At 43.4% G+C, this 21,756-nt stretch overlaps 1 protein-coding gene across 6 annotated transcripts in view; it reads left to right on the top strand.

The window, feature by feature from the left end:
* The window catches only part of ubap2l (ubiquitin associated protein 2-like), a 131,467-nt gene that overhangs the window by 6,696 nt on the left and 103,015 nt on the right, over positions 1-21,756 (top strand). For 4 of the 6 annotated variants that reach the window (XM_069940164.1, XM_069940163.1, XM_069940165.1 and 1 more), the window contains exon 1: positions 2,070-2,224. The exons of 1 other annotated variant lie outside the window; for it this stretch is intronic. The gene's annotated coding sequence lies outside the window, so the exon portion shown is untranslated. Of the gene's footprint in view, positions 1-2,069; positions 2,225-6,793; positions 6,852-21,756 lie in introns of those variants that run through there. One more of the 6 variants, XM_069940161.1, reaches the window with a different exon arrangement.

Here is a 21,756-nt window from a genome sequence, read left to right as displayed (position 1 = left end):
AGGCTGCCTCAGCTGCTTCCTTGGGCAGAGAATTCCTCAGATTCACTCCCCTCAGGGAGAAGCAATTCCTCTTCATCTCCATCCTCGGTCTGCTCCCCTGAAACTTGAGACTCGGTCCCCCTGTTCTCCTCTCACCTGCCAGTGGAAACAACCTCCATCTTCTTGGAGGCGAGACTTGAATACAAAAAGCCAGGCTGTTTTTTTTTGTTGTTACTATGTGGTGTGTGGTACAATGGTGAGGGGCTATGGTACTGGACTGATGGCAACTTCCAGGGCCCTGAGGAATGTGGTAGAACAGAGGGATCTGGGAATACAGATACATAATTCTGTACTGGTTTACTAAGCCAGGAGCGACACTCTGTATTCCTTACGGTAGACAAAGTTAAAGAATTTCATGTATGTTACATTTAAAATGTAATATTACATAACAATAGTATCTTTACCTTTAATTTCCTGAAAGTGGAGTTCCAGGTAAGGTTGAAAAGGGAGCTTTTGGCATATTGGCTTTCATAAATCAAAGTATTGAGTACATGAGTTGGGATGTTATGTTAAGGTTGTATAAGACATTGATGAGACCAAATTTAGAGTATTGTGTCCACTTTTGGCCACCTAAATAAAGGAAAGCTATCAATAAGATTGAAAGAGTGCAGAGAAGATTTACTAGGAAGTTGCCGGGAATTGAGGAACTGAGTTACAGGGAAAGATTAAACGCATTAGGACTTAATTCCCTTAAGAGGGACTATAGAACATAATAGCAAAGAAACAGTCCCTTTGGCCCTTCTAGTCTGTGCCAATCAATTTTTCTACATAGTCCCATTGATCTGCCCTCCATACCTCTCTCATCCATGTACCTGTCCAAATTTTATTTAAATGTGAAAATTGAGCCCACATTCACCACTTCAGGTGGCCGCTCGTTCCACACCCACTGATCTCATGAAGAAGTTCCCCTAAACTTTTCTCCTTTCACTGTTAAACCATGTCCTCTGGTTTATATCTCATCCACTTCAGCATAACACCTACTTTCATTTATTTTTATCTATACCTGTCATAATTGTACATTATACCTCTATCAAATCTCCTCTCATTCTCTGACACTCAAAGAAATAAATTTCTAACCTGTTTAACCTTTCCCTGTAAATCAGTTCCTGATGTTCTGGCAACATCCTTGTAAATCTTCTCTGAACTGTTTTAATCTTATTGGTATATTTTCTATCGTTAGGTGACCAAAACTCCACACAATACTCCAAATTGTCTTCACCAATGTCTTGTATAACTTTACCATAATATCCCCAACTCCTTTACTCAATACTTGGATTTATGAAGGCCAATATGCCAAAAAACTATCTTTATGACCATATCTACCTGTGATGCCACTTTCAAGGAATTATTCCCAGATCCCTCTGTTCTCCTGCACTCCTCAGTGTGGTTTGTCCTGTCCTCACACTTGTCTGCATTAAATTTCATCAACAAATGGTAGATGGCCTTCATTGCAAAAGGCTCTGGTTGTGAGTGAAGGCATTGTGCCACAGATGGACAGGACGTTGGTGAGACCCCATCTGGAATTTTGCGTGGAACTTTGGTCTGGTGTCCCAGACGGTGTGACCAGAAAGATGGCTGCAGTTGTGTATGAATCAGAGTTTGCCCAGCACAGGAACAGGCCTTTCAGCCATGCTGACCATGATGCCTCTATACACTCATCCCACTTCACTGAGGCAGGCCAGTATCCCTGTTACCAGTGCTAGCCATGAACCTGTGCAAATTGTCTCTGACAACTTGTCCAGATAACCACCACCCACTGTGTGTGGGGGATAGTGTAAACTTTAGATCCTCTAAAGTCTCTCTCGATCAGCCATACTCATCTTTTTTTTTGCTATGGCCCCTACGGATTCTGTTCAAAGGTTATGGGCTCCCTTTCCTGTGAAGCAGTCAAGTTTAGTTGGTTTCTTCCATACTTTCTCTGACAGACAACAAAAAAATATTTGATTCAAGTTCGTACCCCCCCCCCCGCTGAGAACGGCTGCTGAGCATCCTCTCTGCCTAACTTTCCGCTGTTTTTCTTATATCCTTAGATTCATTGACTGCACCTATTTTAGTATCATCTGCAAACTTGCGAATCAGACCGTCCATGTGTTCATCCATGTGATTATGTAGAACAAACATCCCAGCACCGATCCCTGGAGTCTGACACTTGACAACAGGCTTCTGGTCAGAAATACAAGAAAAGGTCAGATCGATTAGACCCACTAACGTTTAGGAGAATGAGAGGGAGTCTTACATAAAGTGATACAGTTGTAATGGGACTTTGATGAAGAAGCTCTCAATGGCTAAAGAGGCAGAGTATCAGGAAATGAGTATTGCCATTTTGAAGTGGAAAGCTGGGTGGGGGGGGTGGATTTCTTCACCCAAGGTTGATGAACCTTTGGAATTCTACACTGAAATACAGTGGAGACCAATTCATTCAATATACTCAAGAAGGAAGTGTTTGTGTCTGTATATAGTTCTCATTGCCAAAAAAAAGTCAAGGATTTTGGGAGAAAGTGAAAACAAACTGTAAGGAATTTGCACATTTCTCCCTGTGTCTACAGGGGTTTCCTACCACTGTAGGTGATTGGGTGTGACCGGGCTCTTGGGCCAAAAGGGCCTGTTACCGTGCTGTATATGTCTAAATCTAAACAAGACTTCAGCAGTGCAGACTCAAGGGGCCTGTTTCTGAGCTGTAGTGTTCTATGGTTTTAAGATCCCTGTGTATCGCCAGCTGTGGATATGTTGAATGGTGGAGCAGGCCAAATGCTCCCATTTCAGATGATTCTGGTTGTCCATTGAGAGGCAGGATTATCTGGTCAGACACATGGACCCCAGCAAGTGTTTCCTATTTCTAGATCAATTCCAAGGGCAGGATCGGCTGGGAGAAGCTAGAGCAATGATGGTTGCAGCAGCAATTAATCTAGATCAGTCCTTCTCAACCTTATTTTGGCTATGGGTGTCTAGGGACTGTGCTCAAAGTTTATGGGTCCCCTTGCCAGTGAAGCAGTCAAGTCTAGTTGATTTCTTTTGCACTTCTCTCCTACCAAATGCATAAAAACATTAAATAATATTTGTTATGTGAGTTGAAAAGAAAGCAAGGCCTGTACTAAAATATTTAAATACGGATCTCAAATTGACCCTCTCCCACAAAAAAACAAGTGCAGTAATAATCTTCCAAAGTATTTCATCACTCAGATTAAGATTGATGGTTGTAATCTGATCATATTTTAAAAAAAGGGCGTAGATTTAAAATGAGGGAAACAACCCCCCCCCCGCAACTTTTATACTGCCCTTGAAAGACAGTAATTAAGCATCTTTTTACTGCTTCACTTACCTGTGTGAACGTGTTGAAACTGGGATGGAAGGATCATTTTCATCCTGGTCCCTACCTGCCAAGGTAGGTATTATCAGAGCTGTTGTGTTTCACATCGGCTCCAGTGTAAAAGGCCTTGCCTGGGACCGCAACGCTGTAATGCTGCTGTTCCTACTTCCTTTTGCCTCGGAATGCCAGGTCCCTATGTAAAAGGTTGCACTGAACTGGCTTTTCTTGGTTCAGTGTAAATGCTCCGATCTGACTCGACCTGGCTTTAAACACAGGTCATTGACATACCAATTTAATGGGATATCTGTGTAAAAGGGCCAAGTGAAAGGACTCTGGGTATATTGTTTCATGGAGACTGGTGGATATATTTATATATATATATATAGAATAAAATGCCAGAGGAAGTGGAAGAGGCAGGTACAATTGTAGTATTTGGGGGAAAAAAAACTTCCAGAAATATACATGAATAGGAAAGGCTTGCATGAATATGGGTGAAATGCAGGCAAATGTGATTAGTTTGGATGGCATGGACAAGTTGGGCCGAAGGGCCTGTTTCTGTGCCTTAACTCTTGTGTGCTGTGGCCCTCCCGTGTTGAGAATGGCTGCTCAAGATAAAGGCGAGATTGTGGCGGACTGAGGAGATGCATTCAAAGTTGGCAAAATGTGTGAGGAGCTTGCAACATACAGAGGTGAAGGGGATAGGACTGGGGAAATATCAGTCTGTGTTTCCGAGGTTAAATTTGATGAATTAATGGCTTGAGAGGGAACATTATGCCGACAAAGTGGGCTGATATTTTTGTGTTCTTGGGAACCTGGTAAGTCGCATTTAGCCTGGATAGCCCTTTGATGACCTGCTTAGACTTGACAAGTCTTCCTTGTGCCAAAGGAATGCAACATTTCTTCCAGAATGCCGACCGTAACAACCCAATTATCAGTGGCTCAACCCTCATGGAGATCTGACTTCGAGCCCTCTGCGATCCACCCTCCTCCAACTCTGGCCTTTAAATTTTTAAATTTAAATATTAAATTTCGGCCTCCAGGCCTTTATAGCCCACGAGCTCATGCTGCCCAATTAACCTGCATTTTGAATGGTGGGAGCACACGGAGGAAACCCACGCAGACACAGGGAGAATGTAATAACTCCCTACAGACGCCGCCAGATTTGAACCCATGTCCCGATCGCTGGAGCTGTGATAGCTAACTGTGCCGCCCTTTTGACCACCTTCGATATCTGAGCTGCAGGAAGCTAAAGATCAGTGTTATTCCACTCACGGTTGTACCTTCAGCCAGCACAGTTTGCTGGTGGCACAGTCAGTGAGGTGGTTGGTACAATGCTATCACAGTGCCAGTGACCTGGGTTACAATCCGGCGCTGTCTCCCTGATATCTGCTTGCGAATTTTCTCCAATTCCTTCCACGTACGGGGTTACTCGGTGAATTGGTCACATGGGTGTATTTTGGGGGTTTGGGCTCATGGCCTGTTACCATGCCGTATCTCAAAAAAAAGTCTTTTCCATGTGCTTTTATTACAGGTTCTGATATCTCCAGGTGTTGTGTTTAATCCAATGAGCCCAGTTTGAAACCTCCTTGAGTTATCTAAAAACATTTCAAAAGCTGTAGAAGTGAAGCTCCTTGTATGATTCAGACCCACAGCCCACAGCACCTTTCACTCCCTCCCACTTGGAGATCTTGCGTGTTCCAAACAATGTTGGTGTTGCTGCATCTTAATTTCTCACAATAACCTCGCGTAAAACCTATGCACTTCAGCGAAATTTTAGAAATCTTCAGCAGGTGTGGGACGAAAAACCTTTGAAGAGTTTTTGACTGAGCATCTTAATTCAGCTTCTCTTTCCATAGATGCTGATTAGCCCGAGCGTTTCCAGCGTTTCCTTTTTGTATGTCAGACTTCGTTTAATGTAGACATTCAGAATAGTAACAGGCCCCTTCCAGCCCACGAGCCTGTGGCCACCCAACTGCACCCATGTGTCCAATTAATCTATGTCTTTGGAATATGGGAATAAATAGCAATATCTCAAAATATGCAGGCGACATGAAGTTGGGTGGCAGGTTGGCTGTGTTGAGGATGCTAGGAGGGTGCAGAGTGATTTAGACAAGTTAGGCGAGTGGGCCGAGATGTGGCAGATGCAATATAATGTGGATAAACGCGAGGTTATCCACTTTGGAGGCAAGAACAGGAAAGAGGACTATTATATAAATGGAATCTGTTTAGGAAAAGGGGAGATGCAACGAGACTTGGGTGTGGCTGTGCATCAGTTGTTGAAAAGTAGGCATGTGGGTGCAGCAGGCGGTGAGGAGGGTGAATGGTATGTTGGTGGGGTGAGGTCACTTGAGTGGCACGGGCTTGTAGGCCAAAAGGGCCTGTTACTGCGCTGCACGTCTAAATTTAAAAATCTGTAGGTGCCAGAATGAAACATAGAAACATAGGTGCAGGAGTCGGCCATTTGCCCCGTCAAGTCTACACCGCCATTCAATATGATCATGGCTGATCAGTACCTGGTTCCTGCCTTCTCCCCATACCCCTTTGCCACAAGGGACAAATCTAACCTACTCTTAAATATTGATAAGGAACCTGCCTCAAAGCGAGAGGATTTGAGTACAGGAATACAGATCCTGCTACAGCTGTACAGGGCCTTGGTAAGACCACACCTGGAGTACTGCAGGCAGTTTTGGTCGCCTTATCTGAGGAAGGACATCCTCGCTATGGAGGGGGTGCAGAGAAGTTCACTAGACTGATACTGTCACTAGACTGATACTGGGGATGGAGGGACTCACATATGAAGAAAGGTTGGATAGACTAGGCTTGTATTCTCTGGAATTTAGAAGATTGAAGGGGGATCTTATAGAAACATAAAATTCTTAAGGGTTTAGACAGACTAGATGCAGGTAGGTTGTTTCCAATGTTGGGAAAACCAGAACTAAGGGTTACAGTTTAAGGATAAGGAGGAAGTTTTTTAGGACTGAAAGGTAGATCTGTGGAATTTTTTGAGGCAGGTTCCTTATCAATATTTAAGAGTAGGTTAGATTTGTCCCTTGTGGCAAAGGGGTATGGGGAGAAGGCAGGAACCAGGTACTGATCAGCCATGATCATATTGAATGGCGGTGTAGACTTGACGGGGCAAATGGCCGACTCCTGCACCTATGTTTCTATGTTTCATTCTGGCACCTACAGATTTTTAAATTTAGACGTGCAGCGCAATAACAGGCCCTTTTGGCCTACAAGCCCGTGCCACTCAAGTGACCTCACCACACCCCCCACCCCCCCCAGGTGGGATGAAATTGGAGCACCTGAAGGAAACCCATGCAGATTCCTTCGAGGCAGTGTGGGATTGGAGCCACAGTCCTGATTGTTGGCACTGTAACACCGCTGGGCTAACCACCATGCGAACTGTGCTGGCCAAATTTATAAATATAATTTTTTTTCTTTTAGACTGGCTGAGCAGTTTAAATCCTGCCGAATATGTTTGGAGACTTTTTCCTAAAATCCTGTGAGTAACAATGACTGGCTGGATAATTTAATTGATAGGGATGCCTTTTCAGTTTTAGGAGCGGCTTCCCTGGCCAGACAGATCCAGATCTTGGAAGGTAATGTGGACTAAGGGTTAGAAATAGGGTTGAGGGAAAGGTTATTTTCTGTGCCTGAAAGAGTAGCGAGAATCAGGTTTCTTGTGAACACGTCCCACTAAATTTGTTCTTTTGTGGCAGCTGTATTATGCAGAACAGGGTGAAAAATTGCCACAAATTACAATTTTGTAAATTCAATATTTGAAAAATAAAAATGTGTGCAAAAGAGATTTTAAAAAAAGTGAGGTAGTATCTAGTTCATTGTCCACTCTGAAATCGTGTGGTGGAGGGGAGGAAGCTGTTTTTTTTTTTTAACATTGGGGGTGTGATTTCTGGCTCTTGTACCTCCTTCCTGATGGTAGTAGTGAACAAAAAACATCAAACATTACCACCCAGTCCAGGCCCTTTGGCTCACGATGTTGTACCGACCCATATATACCAACCAAAAAAAAGAAACACCCCCACTTCATATCTCTCTATTTTTCTTTCATCCATGTGCACGTATAAGAGTCTCTTAAATGTCCTGAATGTTTCAGCCTCTACCACCAGTCCCAGCAAGGCATTCCAGGCACCAACAACTCTCTGTATTTAAAAAAAATCTTGGTGTCTCCCCTAAACTTTCCTCCCTTCACTGAATACATGTCTTCTAGTATTTGCTACTCCTGCCTTGGGGGAGGGAATAAAAGAACCGGCTGTTTAACTGTATGCCTCTCAGAATCTTATAGGCCTCTATTAAGTCACCTCTCATCCTTCTTCACCACAGATAGAAAAAGCCCTAGCTCAGCTAACCTCACCTCAAAAAACTTATTTTCCATTTCCGGCAACATCCTGGGAGATTTCCTCTGTAGCCTCTCCAAAACTTCACACCCTTCCCATAATGAGATGATAGAACTGAACGCAATATTCCAAGTGTGGTCTCACCAGAGATTGGTCGATTTGCAACATTACCTCTCGACTCTTGAACTCAATTCCCCGGCTTGGGGTGGGGGGAAAGATATCTCAAAATCTGGTCATGAGGGCCCGAACACTTTGGTACCTCTTCCCAGATGGCAGGAGGGAGAACAGATTGCACGATGGGTGTGTCGAGTCCTTCACAACGTTTATGCTTTCCGCAAACAACGGCCGTTCCAACTGTCCATCATAGCAGGGAGAGAGACCCCGATAATCCCCTCAGCAGTCTTTACTATCTGCTACAGGGACTTGGATTCTGGGATGGTGCAGTTCCTGAACCAGGCAATGATGCAGTTACATAGGATGCTCTTAGTACATCCTTTGCAGAATGTGTAATAAGTGTGGAGGGTGGAAGCTGAACTTGCCTTGACCTCTAGGAAGTAACGGCATTGTTGGGCCTTCTTGGCAATGGATCTGGAGTTAAGGGACCAGGAGAGATACTCCGCCAGGTGCATGCCAAGGAATTTGGTGGTCTTGACTACCTTGACGGTGGAGCCATCGATGGTCAGCGGAGAGTAGTCCCTTTGGGCTCTCCTGATATCGACCACCATCTTCGTCTTGTTGACATTCAAGTGTAGGCTGTTGTTTCTGCACCAGTCCATGGGTGATTTCATTTCCTTTCTGTAAGTTGAATCATCGATTTTGATGATGAGCCCCACCACTGTCATGTCATCAGCGAACTTGATGATGTGATTAGAACTGTATCTCGCTGCGCAGTCATGGGTTAGCAGGGTAAACAGCAGTGGGCTGAGCATGCAGCCCTGGGTGGGGGAGGTGGGGGGGTGTGTGCTCAGTGTGATGGTGTTGGAGTGCTGTTTCCAATCCTGGCTGACAGGTCTTCCAGTTAGGAAGTTGAGGATCCAGTTACAGAGGAAAGTTTTTGGGTCCGACAGGTTCTGCGGTATGATTGTGTTGAATGCTGAGCTTAAGTCTATGAAAAACATTTGAACATGGGGGTCTTTATTTTCCAGGTGGGTGAAGGCTCGGTGGAGCCTGGTGGCAATGGCATCATGTGTAGAACAGTTGGGACAGTACACAAACTGCAGGGGGTCTAGTGAGGGGTGGCAACTGAGCCTTGATGAGCTCCAGTTGCCAGTCTTTTACTCTAATTTTGGATGGTCTGCCATTAGTTTTTTTTTGAAGAGCATTGAACATTGTGCGTTCAAGATGCTACATAAATGCAGTTTGGTTATTTCCAAGGTTTTTGCCTGTCTGTGTTGGTAGAAGTATTATCTCTCGCTTTCCTGACTGCTTGTGTTTTATTTCCTTTCTTTCACAAGGCGGAAGAGGCTTTGGTTGAATCTGGAATCACTGTTACATTTATAAACTGGTGGGTTTTAGAGTGAATTTTTGCAGAAAGCCTTGATATCCATTGGCTGCTTATCTCCTGTATTTGATGAGCATGTTGAATGTAATGACTCAGAGTGACATCTCTGCAGCCAGGTAGGGTGGTGGTAATTCCCCTGGACACACAAGCTTGGTGTCCACACTACTGTAAATCAACTGAGAGTGAACAGTTTACTTCTACTTTCTTAGAAAATTATAGCACAGTACAGGCCTATTGACCCATGATATGTTGACCTATGTAAACCTACTTAGAAATATAAACCTTCCCTACCTCACACCCATAAGCCCTCTTTTTGCAACCATGTGCCCAACTAAGGGTTCTGGCAATGCATTCCAGGCACCACTGCTCGTTTTTAAAAAAAAAACTTTAATGGCTTATCCCCTAAACCTCTACCTGTCCTCCACAAACTGGATATTTCTGGAGAATTTGGTCTGTGGTCGTCAAGAGAAGTGGCTTTGGGTTTTGTCATCTTCCTGACATATCCCAACGCAGGAAACAGTGCATCATGAATAGAGAGAAAGATTGAGTAGACCGGGACTTTATTCATTGGAGTGTTGAAGGTTGAGAGGGGATTTGATATTTAAAAATTATGAAGGGAATAGGCTCTTTCCCCTGAGGGTAGGGGAGATTGGAACAAGGGGTCATGTTAAGGGTTAGGTATATTAGGAGTAATATAAGAGGATGCTTCTTCACTCAGAGAGTGGTGGCTGAGTGGAAGAGGTGGTTGCAGCAGGGTCAATTCTGTCATTTAAGTAGAGGTTAGATGAGTACATGGATGTGAGGCGGTTAGAGGGTTATGGGCAAGGGAGTGGGTAGGTGGAACTAGTGGAGTTTCACGTAAATCGGTGCAGACTAGAAGGGCCGATATGGCCTGTTTCCATACTGTAAATTGTTATATGGTTATATGATGCAAAAAAATGGTGGCACTGTGGGAACTGCTGGAATGGAAGCATTGCAGCTGGTGCAGACCGGAGAGAGCAGAGACACAGAGATCTCCTGTGGGGTACTACTGCCCAGTCCTGCTGCTGATGGTTCCATGCAGGCTTTAAACGCCTGTTAAAGGAGCTGACGATGTTTTAAAACCCTGCGACTGTGGGGTCTGGGCCCAAGATGTGGCACCTGTGTTTGGCAATGGACTGGGATAGGGCACCAGTAATGGGGAGAATAGCCCCATTGAGAAGGAGCAGCAGAGGAGATGACCTTAAAGATGGTGACCACTGTGGTAGAGCAGCAAGGGCCTCTGCAGTGGAAGGGCACACACAGGAGGTGAGCTGTTGGCGACTTGCAGTGACTTGAGGTCGAAGGGCTCACACCCGGCTGTGGGCTGCTGGAGACTGGTTCATCAGTACCAGGCGTCGGAACTGGGATTTGAGGGGATGCTGAGGACAAGGAGGGTTCCCAAAAGGGCATGGGTGATAAAGGCTTCCTCACTATGGATCTGGCCTCGGGTTGCTGACGGTTTGAATTGAGCAGGAGTCTTGTGCGACTGCAGAGGCTGCGAGAGCACTGGAGGCGAATCCTGATCCACGGACATTCGGTGACTCTGGGCGGATTCCATTTTGCTACTCTGTCTCTGAATGTGACGGGCGTCAGGCAATGCTGCAGGTGAAAAGACCAGAAGTAGGTCATCTGACCCGTTGACCCTGCTCAACCATTCAATGAGATCATGGTTGATCTGATGATGGGCAGCACCTACCTGCCCTTCCCCCCCCCCCCCCCCCCCACCAATCCATTAGTTCCCCACCCATGTAAAAATCTATCCAACCTTGTCTTAAATATATTTACTGAGGTCGCTCGCCTCCACTGCTTCAATGGGCAGTGAATTTCATAGATTCATCCTCTGGAAAAAGCAGTTCCTCATCATCTCCTTCCTAAATCTACTACAGGTAGATTTATCCGGAACCCTTGGGGGACAGGGTGTTCCGAATTTTGGATTTTTCCAGATTTCAGAAAGCCAGATTTAAGCCCACCCAAGTTATGCTGCCGTATCCACCCCCACCCCCCTTCCAGTCGTGCTGCCGTCTCCCCACACCCCCTCACCTGCCAGACTCGTGCCGCCGGTCTCCCCTTCGCCCGCCCGACTCGTGCCGCCGGTCTCCCCTTCGCCCGCCCGACTCGTGCCGCCGGTCTCCCCTTCGCCCGCCCGACTCGTGCCGCCGGTCTCCCCTTCGCCCGCCCGACTCGTGCCGCCGGTCTCCCCTTCGCCCGCCCGACTCGTGCCGCCGGTCTCCCCTTCGCCCGCCCGACTCGTGCCGCCAGTCTCCCCTTCGCCCGCCCGACTCGTGCCGCCGGTCTCCCCTTCGCCCGCCCGACTTGCTGGATTTTGGAGCTTTCCAGATTTTAGATGTCCGGATAAAGGATTGTACCTGTAACCTGAATCTTGAGGCTATATCCCCTAGTCCTGGTGTCCCCCACCAGTAGAAACAACTTGCCTACCTCTATTTTTTTCTCTTTCCTTTCATAATTTTATACATTTCTATAATATCCCCTCTCATTTTCATGTAATATTAGATTTCTGTTTTATTATGTGACAGTATCTGTACATGCTGTTTCCATCAGTAAATCTTTTCACGAGCTAAGGTGATATTCCTTTGACAGAAGGAAGAAGCTTTTCTCCTGTATGTGACATTGTTCTGTGGAATGAGTTCTGACATTGCAACCTCCTCCTCCTCTTGTTTCTCAGCGCCAGATTAAACAGCAGGTACGCCAAGTTCGTTAGTGTACCTTTGAAGAATTTAGGATTCTGGCAGGGCAGATATTACTATGTGTTCCCCAGTGGGACATTGGTCTAAAGCTTTAAATGCACCTCCTACCAGTCTTCTGATAGTAGGCCAGCTAAGAGGAAGACCGTCTTCTTGTGATCTTGTGCATCTTTGAGAGATGAGATTGGTCATTGAGCCTGGAGAGAACATAGAACAAAATCAGTTTTCAGATTTATTGTCAGAGTACATACATGACATCACATGCAACCCTGAGATTCCTTTTCCTGCGGGCCAGGCAGAATTACCACTTATTGGTAGTGGGGAAAAATAAAAAAAATGTAAACAAACTGCAATACAGAGAGGAAAAAAAAATCAATGTGTAAAAGTAAATGTCCTTAAATGAGGCCTTGATTGAGTTTCTTGTTAAGGAGTCTGATGGTGGAGGGGTAGCAGCTGTTCCTGAACCTGGTGCCATGAATCTTGCGGAAGTTATGCCTCTTTCCTGAAGGTAGCAGCGAAAACAGAGTGTGTATTGGGTGGTGTGGGTCCTTGATGATTACTGCTGTTCTCCGATGGCAGAGTTTCCTGTTCATGTTCTCAATGTTTGGGAGAGTTTTGCCTGTGATGTCCTGGGTTGTGTCCACTCCCTTTTGCAGGACTTTCCGCTTTTGTGGGGGGGGGGGGGGGAAATGTTGGTGTCCCCATACCAGACCATGATACAGCCAGTCAGCACACTTTCCTCTACACATGTGTAGAAATTTGCCAGGGTTTCTGATGTCATTCCAAATCTCCGCAAACTCTGAGGAAATAAAGGTGCTGACTTGCTTTCTTCACGATTCCTTTGGTGTGTTGGGTCTAGGAAAAATCCTCAGAGGTAGTGACTCTCAAAATCAGATTGTCTGTGATCTTATCTGATGGCAGATTAGGCTCGAGTGCAGCCCACTATTGTGTCTCAATTTGCTCTCCATGGTGTAAATTTCCCTCTGTGGTTTGTGGGTGATTTTCTGCTCAGTGTAGGAATGAGATGTGGAGTTAAAAAGAGGGGGAGGCACTGGGAGGTCTCCGTTATTGCAGCAGACAGAGCAAAAGGCACTCATGAAATGATCTCCCAGTTTGTGCCCAGTCCCCAATGTAGAGAAGACCACAACAGGAGCACCAAATACAGTAGTGTGAAGTTAGTTACTTCATTTGGAAGGACTGTTTAGGCCCCAGAATAGTGATAAGGGAGGAGGTGTGGGTGAAAGTGTAGCATTTCCTGCAGTCACAGGGGCCAATGGTAGGAAGGGATGGGTGGTGGAGGGAGCCGTCCCTGCGGAAAGCGAAGACGGAGAGGCTTGTCTTGGACTAGATGCTGCATGACTTACTGAGTTTCTCCAGCACTTTTGTGTACTACACTACACTCTGGATGGGAATGTCGGTGTGGGAACGGTGTGTGGAATTAAAACGGTTGGACACTGGGAGATCCCTTTTACTGGAGTGAAGGTGCTCAACGAAACGATATCTCCCAGTCTGCGTCCCGTCTCCCCATCCTTTTCCTTTCAGAGGGCTAGCCCCTCCCCATCACTTATCAGCTGATCTACCCTCTCACCTGTATCCACCTCTGTCCTCCTCTTGGACCTTCCTGTTGATGGGCTCAAGCCCGAAATGTTGTATATCCTTGACTTCCTATAAATGATACGTGACTTGCTGACCATTTAAATTCTACGCCTCACTCTTGCACTAACGTGTCTGATAATGCATCATTTACTGCCAGATGAAGCCATCCGTAAATTGGCATCGGTTTCTGCTAGTCCACACCTAGTTTTCCCTCTTTTCCCTATCCCTTGGTCATTTTTCCTCTTGCTCTCCACCCCCTTCCCTCTCAATTTACAGAGCCACCCGTTTCCCCCCCCCCCCCCCCCCCCCATTTTCTGGTGTTCCCTCCCTCCCTTATCCAACTATTACCTCTTGTCTGTTGGCCTATGCTCCTTCCCCTGCCCCTTTTCCCCCATTCATTTTGTTTGGGCACCTGCCTAGATTTTGCTAAAATCTTGATGAAGGGCTCAAGCCTGAAATGTTGGTTATATATCTTTATCTTTGCTCTATAAAGTATGCTTTGTGACCTACTGAGTTTCTCCAGGAACTCTCATTATGTCTGCCCTGTGTTGTGTCCAGAACTTGGAAATGCTCCAGAGTGAGCTATAACCAAGCAATTAATGACATTGGGAATGATGCAGGTTTCAGTAATGGTGACCATGTAACCTATAGGAGATCAGTGCAGTGTAACAATTAACAGAACTGTTGGCATACAGCTCCGAGAACCTGGATGCAATGCCGACCTCAACCTCTGGGTGGAGTTTACCTGTTATCACTAAGGCTGTCCCCATTCCCAAAGATGTATCAATTATTCAGGCACTGTAAATTGTCCCGGGGGGTGGGGGGAGAGAAATTGAAGGGAATGTGGGGAGAATGAAATGGGGAGAATGGGAATCATACTTGATAGTTAGCAGAAGGGCCTTCTTCCAGCTCATGGAGACTTTTAAATAGAAAGTGCACTTGTGGCAGCAGGATGTTACCATTTCCTTGAGTTGCTTGCATCCGTGGGGAAGGTTATGGCACCGATAACCATTGCCTTCCTTTCCCCCCCCCCCCCCCCCCACCCCCTCCAGTTCAAGAGGTGTGGTGAGACTGCAGTTTGAATATCGATACCAAGGAAGTCATAAAGTTAGAAAAGGGGCAAGAAAGATCCATGAGGATGAAGGCTTGAGTTGCAAGGAGAGTCCACTTTTATAGTTATCTGATCGTAGCTACACAACCCGACCATAGGGCTCATATTCAGTACTCCCAACACACAAACAACATGAATACAAAGCGATCCAAATAAATATCAAAATAATTTATGGGCTTCTCGGATTGTTCAACCGTCTCATAGCTTGCAGGAAGAACCAGTTTCCCAAATGAAGCAGTCCTGGCTTTTGTATTCCAGTACCTCTTTCTTGGATGTAGTGTGTCAAAGATTCTGCAAACTGATTGATGGTTCTCAGAGCCCTCTTTAAGCATTGCTCCCTGTAGACATCGATGAAAGAGGGAAGGGAGAGCCCAGTGATCTTTTCAGCAGTTTTAATCACCCTCTGGACTGTCCTCTGGATCTGATGCAGAGGCTGGATAGACCGGGTCTTTCCCCCTGAAGCATAGGAGGTTGAAGGGGAACCTTGGGGGGGGGGGGGGGGGTGGTTTGTGCATTATTGAAAGTTTATTATATAAATTATGTACAAATGCATGGAGAGTCTTGCTTCAGCCAAACAGTCTTGCTTCAGCCAGATGAACCAATAACATGAGTATACATTGAAACTTATACAATCGTGAGGGGCACAGAATGGTTAGTCTTTTCCCCAGTACAAATTTAAGGTGAGAGGGGAAAGATTTAAAGAGGACCTGTGACCTCACAGGCTAGTTGTTATGTGGGATGAGGTGCCAAAGGAAGTGGCATTTGCAATTGCAGTGACTGAAAGACCCTTCGATCTCTGCAAAAGCGCTGCAGCGGATCAGGTGTGAATCTGCAGTGGTCATCTCCTGCATTTTTCTCTGTCGCAGAGGCTGGGGCATTGTTTCGTCAGGCTAACCATTTCAATTCCACACCCATTTCCCACACCGACATGTCTATCCATGGCCTTATACACTGCCAAACCAAAACTTTTCGCAAATTGGAAGAACAACATCTAATATTCTGTCTGGGCGTTCTCCAACCTGCCCTCTCCATTCAGTGAGCTACCCCCTCATCCTATCACTTCTCAGCCTCTCTCTTCTGCCCTCATATCCATACCCATATGGGTAAGAGACGCAGGAGGATCAGAGCCAGCACCACCAGGCTGAGGAACAGCTTCTTCCCACAGGCAGTGAGAACGCTGAACGACCAAAGGAACGGCTCACCCTCACCCTCCGAGACTCAAGATCAATGTGTTATCACAGTAATAAAACAGTTTCCTATCACATGAAATTTATTTTTGCCTGTTGCAGACAGATTCGTCACCAGTGCCTAAGTGCCTCTCACACTTCTTACTGTCAGAGAAGAGTCCCCCAGAGTCACTGAGTGCCCGTAGATTCACCTCAAGAACTTCCGCAGCCACCCTGAGTCCAGTCCTGACCCGAGCTCCAGATAAGAACCTCCAACACGGACAGGAACTCTTCAGTGCCCTTGGCACCCCCTCATTCCTGGTTCTGATATCTGGTACTCCTTTGGTCATTTCGATCCAGTCCCCGGCAGTCCGCAGCCAGGTGCGAGTCTCCCAACAGCAGCTTCAGCAGGCCACCGCTTGCACTGGTCCCTCAGCCACAGAGCCTCTTCACTGGTCCATCTCTGTGGTCACAGTCCTGTGGGTCGTCTCTTGTGCTTCTCTTTCTCAGACGGGGTTATTTTCCTGACCTGTGGTGCCCTGCTTCAGTCCTCCACTTTCTCGGAGTATGGTGGCAGCTGCTGATAAATAGGCGCCGTCATCTTGGGTGCAGACCCCAAGGTTGCAAGATCTCAAATAAAACCACCATTGGCTCCCTGTATGGATGAAAACTTGCCCTGTGTGTGTATTGTTTGTCTGCATGTGTACTATGTCTGGTTATGTGTCTGTGCATTTTGAACTGAGGACTGGAGAACGCTGTTTTGTCGGGTTGTACTTGTGTAGTCAGGTGTCGATAAACTTGATGATATCTATCTGTGACCTCTTGCCTGTTGGCGTATGCTGCTCCCCCAGCCCCTTCTTCCCTCCTCTGCTCCGCCCACCACCTTTTCATTCAGGCACCTGCCTGCTTTTTGTTCATGCCTTGATGAAGGGCTCAACCCCGAAATGTTGGTTACCCTTTGGTTTCTACAGATATCGGGTGACCTGCTGAGTTTCTCCAGCATGTTTGTGTATTGTATTGCATTGCCATCTCAGCATCTGCAGACTTTCCTGTTTAACTCTAAACAGATACATGAACAGGAAAGCTTTAGAGGGGTATGGGCCAAATGCAGATTCTCTCAGGATATCAACTTGGATATGTTCGAGGGAGTCACGAGATGGAGTAGTGGCCGGTAGGGGAACTCCAGCCCTCTCCAGAAAAGTTAAAAAAAGATAAGAGAAAAAGCAAAGGCACAAACTTAAAAACCAGAACAAAGTGAAAGTAAAAGTGTAGAGAAAATGGCAGCGAAGAAAGAAAAACCAAAAACAACGGGAAGAAAAGAAGGAAAGACGTCGGAAGAAGAAGGTGAAGGCCTTACCTGTCCGAGGAGGCCCGCCGCGGAGAGAGAAGCCCGCTCCCACAGGTCAGTGGAAGTCCCGGGCTCGGGACTACAAAAATGGCTCGCAGAGCCAAGTAAAAGTGCGCAACCGCGCATGCGCATGAAAAAAAACACACTGACGGGAGGGGGGAACAGCTGCGGAGTCGATCTCCACAGCTGAGAGAGACACCTGCAGCACAGCAGCAGGTGCAGAACACAGACAATAACGACAACAAGAAAGAAGAGGGTAAAAAGAAAACAAGGAAACAACAGATGGTCAATCCAGAGGAAGAAGAAGAAGAACAGAAAGAAGTGGAAGAAGAAGAGAAAAGCAGGACAATGGATGTATCTTTTTTAAAGAATATATGGAATCAGTGAAAGAATGGCAATTACAAGAATTTGATGAGATAAAAAGAAGAATTAAGAATGCAGAAGAAAGAATGAATAAAATGGAAGTGGCCATATCAGAATTGGCAAAAAGAGTGGAAAATATGGAAAAACGAGAAACATTTGTAGATATGGAAGTAGAAGACTTAAAAAAGAAATGAGAAGAATCTAATAAAAAAGCTAAAGAGGCACAGGAGCTGTTAGCTCAGAAGATAGATATAATAGAAAACTATAATAGAAGAAATAATATAAAGATAGTGGGCCTTAAGGAAGATGAAGAAGGCAAGAATATGAGAGAATTTATAAAAGATTGGATCCCCAGGGTCCTGGAAAGACCAGAATTACAGGAAGAAATGGAAATAGAGAGGGCACATAGAACTTTAGCCCCAAAACCACAACTGCAGCAAAAACCAAGATCTATTTTAGTAAAATTCTTAAGATATACAACAAGAGAAAATATATTGGAGAAAGCAATGAAGAAAGTAAGAGAGGACAAAAAGCCACTGGAATATAAAGGTCAAAGAATTTTTTTCTATCCAGACATAAGTTTTGAACTCCTGAAGAAGAGGAAGGAGTTCAATAAGGCGAAAATGATCTTATGGAAAAAAGGATATAAATTTATGTTAAGGTACCCAGCGGTACTTAAAATAATTATTCCAGGGCAACAAAACAGACTATTCTCGGATCCAGAGGAAGCAAGGAAATTTGCAGAACAACTACAAAACAAGCAGAGAGATGAAGACGTAATAAGAGTAGAAATGACCACGATCTATATGTATGTGTGTAAAGGGGTATATGTGTGTATATATATAGTGTGCGTACATGAATGTATCTGTATTTAGAGGAAAATATATAGAGTATAGACAAGAATTAATAAGGGAGGGAAATGGAATAGAGGGAATAAGGAGGGAATTAAAAGAGGGACCTTTGTTACATATGAAAATTGAAATCTTTTCTGTGGGGGGGCTGGGTGGGGAGGAGTTACGGTCACTGCAAAATCAGCTGACGTTTGCGAGTGAATTCGCAAATCCAAATGGAGAGGGGAGATGTGGTTGTCCGACAAGGGATAAAGGACAACTCAGGAGGGGGAGGGGAGAATGGGGTTAAAGAAGTTTTAAATAGGAGAATAAGGAAAATGTTTGATGTTTTAGAAATGTTGTCTTATAAAGTGTTCAAAACAAGAAAGCAGAAATGGATAAGAAGGAAAGGTGATGATGGACAAATGGTAAGGGAAGATAAACAAAGTATAAAATGGCTACGCTGAACTATATGACTTTAAATATTAACAGAATACATAACCAAATTAAAAGAAAGAAACTGCTAAATTTACTGAGAAAAGAAAAAAATTGATATAGCATTTGTGCAAGAAACACATTTAACTGAATTGGAGCACAAGAAATTAAAGAGAGATTGGGTAGGACACGTAACAGCAGCGTCATATAATTCAGAAGCAAGAGGAGTAGCTATATTAATTAGTAAAAATGTGCCAATTAAAATAGAAGAGGAAATAATAGATCCAGCAGGGAGATATGTAATGATAAAATGTCAGATATATTCGGAGTTTTGGAATCTACTCAATTTATATTCACCTAACGAAGAAGAACAAAAGTTTATGCAAGATATTTTTTTGAAGATAGCAGATACGCAAGGGAACATATTAATAGGAGGGGATTTCAACCTGAATTTGGATTCAAATATGGACAAAACTGGGAAAAAAATTAACAGAAAGAACAAGGTAACCAAATTTATAATTAAATCGATGGATGAAATGCAACTTTTGCATATATGGAGGAAACAACACCCAAAGGAAAAGGAATATTCATATTACTCGGCTAGACATAAAACATACTCAAGAATAGACCTATTTTTGTTATCAGCTCGTATGCAAGATAGAGTAAGAAAAACAGAATATAAAGCTAGAATATTATCGGACCATTCACCCTTAATATTGGCAATAAAGTTAGAGGACATCCTTCCAAGAATGTATAGATGGAGATTAAACTCCATGTTACTCAAAAGGCAGGATTTTAAAGAATTAATTGAAAGACAAATTAAAATGTATTTTGAAATAAATACGGAATCAGTGAAAGATAAGTTTATACTATGGGATGCAATGAAAGCGTTCATTAGAGGGCAAATAATAAGTTATGTAACCAAGATGAAGAAGGACTATAATCAGGAAACAGAGCAGTTGGAACGGGAAATAGTAAATATAGAAAAAGAATTAGCAATGAAGGAAGATACAACTAAAAGAAGAGAATTGGCAGATAAAAAAATAAAATATGAAACACTACAAACATATAAGGTGGAGAAGAATATAATGAAGACAATACAGAAATATTATGAACTAGGGGAAAAAATGCACAAAATTCTAGCATGGCAGCTTAAGACAGAACAAGCTAAGAAAATGGTATTGGCATGAAGGAAAAAAGACACAAATCACATATAATCCAAAGGAGATCAAGGAAAACTTTAGAGAATTCTATGAACAATTATACCAAACTGAAAATGAAGGGAAAGAAGGGAAAATAGATGAATTTCTAACTAAAATTGAACTACCAAAACTACAAATAGAGGAACAAAATAAATTAACAGAACCATTTGAAATAGTAGAAATACAAGAGATAATAAAAAAATTACCAAATAATGAAACACCAGGAGAGGATGGATTCCCAATAGAATTCTATAAAACATTTAAAGATTTATTAATTCCTCCCCTCCTGCAAGTAATTAACCAGATTGATAAAACGCAAAGCTTACCAGATTCATGTAAAACAGCAATAATTACAGTAATACTAAAGCAAGGGAAAGATCCACTCGCACCAGCGTCATAGAGACCAATATCATTACTTAACACAGATTATAAGATAATAGCTAAACTATTAGCAAACAGATTAGCAGAGTATGTACCAAAAATGGTAAATCTAGACCAAACTGGATTTATTAAAAAAAGACACACAACAGACAATATTTGTAAATTTATTAACTTAATTCATGCAGTAGAAGGGAGTAAAGCGCCAACAGTAGCAGTTGCTTTAGATGCAGAGAAGGCCTTTGACAGAGTAGAATGGAATAATTTATTAAAAGTATTGCAAAAATTCAGTTTAATAGAGAAGTATATTAATTGGATTAAAGCATTATATAAGGGACCATTGGCGAAAGTGACAGTAAATGGATATATATCAAAGCAATTTAACTTAAGCAGGTCAACAGGGATGCCCACTATCACCCTTATTGTTCGCGTTAGCTATAGAACCACTAGCAGAATTGATAAGAACAGAAAATAATATAAAAGGGATAAAAATAAAAGACAAGGAATATAAAATCAGTTTATTTGCGGATGATGTTATAGTATACTTAACAGAACCGGAACTATCAATAAAATAATTATATAAGAAATTGAAGGAATATGGAGAAGTGTCGGGTTACAAGATTAACGTAAATAAAAGTGAAGCAATGCCTATGAATAATGCGGATTTCTCAAAATTTAAGAAAGAATCACCATTCAGATGGCAAATGTAAGCAATAAGATACCAAGGTATACAAATAAATAAAAATCTCGGCCAACTATATAAACTCAATTATTATCCACTAATGAAAAAATTAGAGGACGATTTAGAGCATTGGAAAGATTTACCACTAACACTAATAGGAAGGATAAACTGTATTAAAATGAACATTTTCCCAAGGATATTATACCTATTTCAGGCATTGCCAATACACTTGACAGAGAAATTCTTCAAGGAGTTAAAGAAAATAATAAGGAAATTTTTATGGGAAGGGGGGAAACCGAGGATAGCACTAGATAAATTAACAGAATGGTATAAACAAGGAGGCTTACAACTGCCAAACTTTAAAAATTATTATAGAGCCGCACAATTAAGATACCTATCAGATTTTTATCAAACAAGGGAAAAGCCAGATTGGACTAGATTAGAAATAGATAAAATAGGGGAAAAGATACCTGAACACATATTATATAAATGGGATGAAAAATTGGTACAACATAGAAGTTCTCCAGTATTACATCATCTACTCAATATTTGGAAGAAGATTCATGTAGAAAAGAATAAAACAAATTATCAATTACCAAAACTAATATTGACGCAAAATAAGTTACTCCCTTTTACAATAGATAACCTTTCCTTTAGAGAATGGGAGAAAAAAGGGATCAAAAGAATAGAAATTTTTTTTTAAGGAAATAGATTATT

This window comes from Narcine bancroftii, chromosome 5 (assembly GCF_036971445.1).
Source record: "Narcine bancroftii isolate sNarBan1 chromosome 5, sNarBan1.hap1, whole genome shotgun sequence".
Lineage (NCBI taxonomy): Eukaryota > Metazoa > Chordata > Chondrichthyes > Torpediniformes > Narcinidae > Narcine > Narcine bancroftii.
The sequence above is the reverse complement of the archived record's forward strand: the minus strand, read 5'-3'. Positions and strand labels throughout refer to the sequence as shown.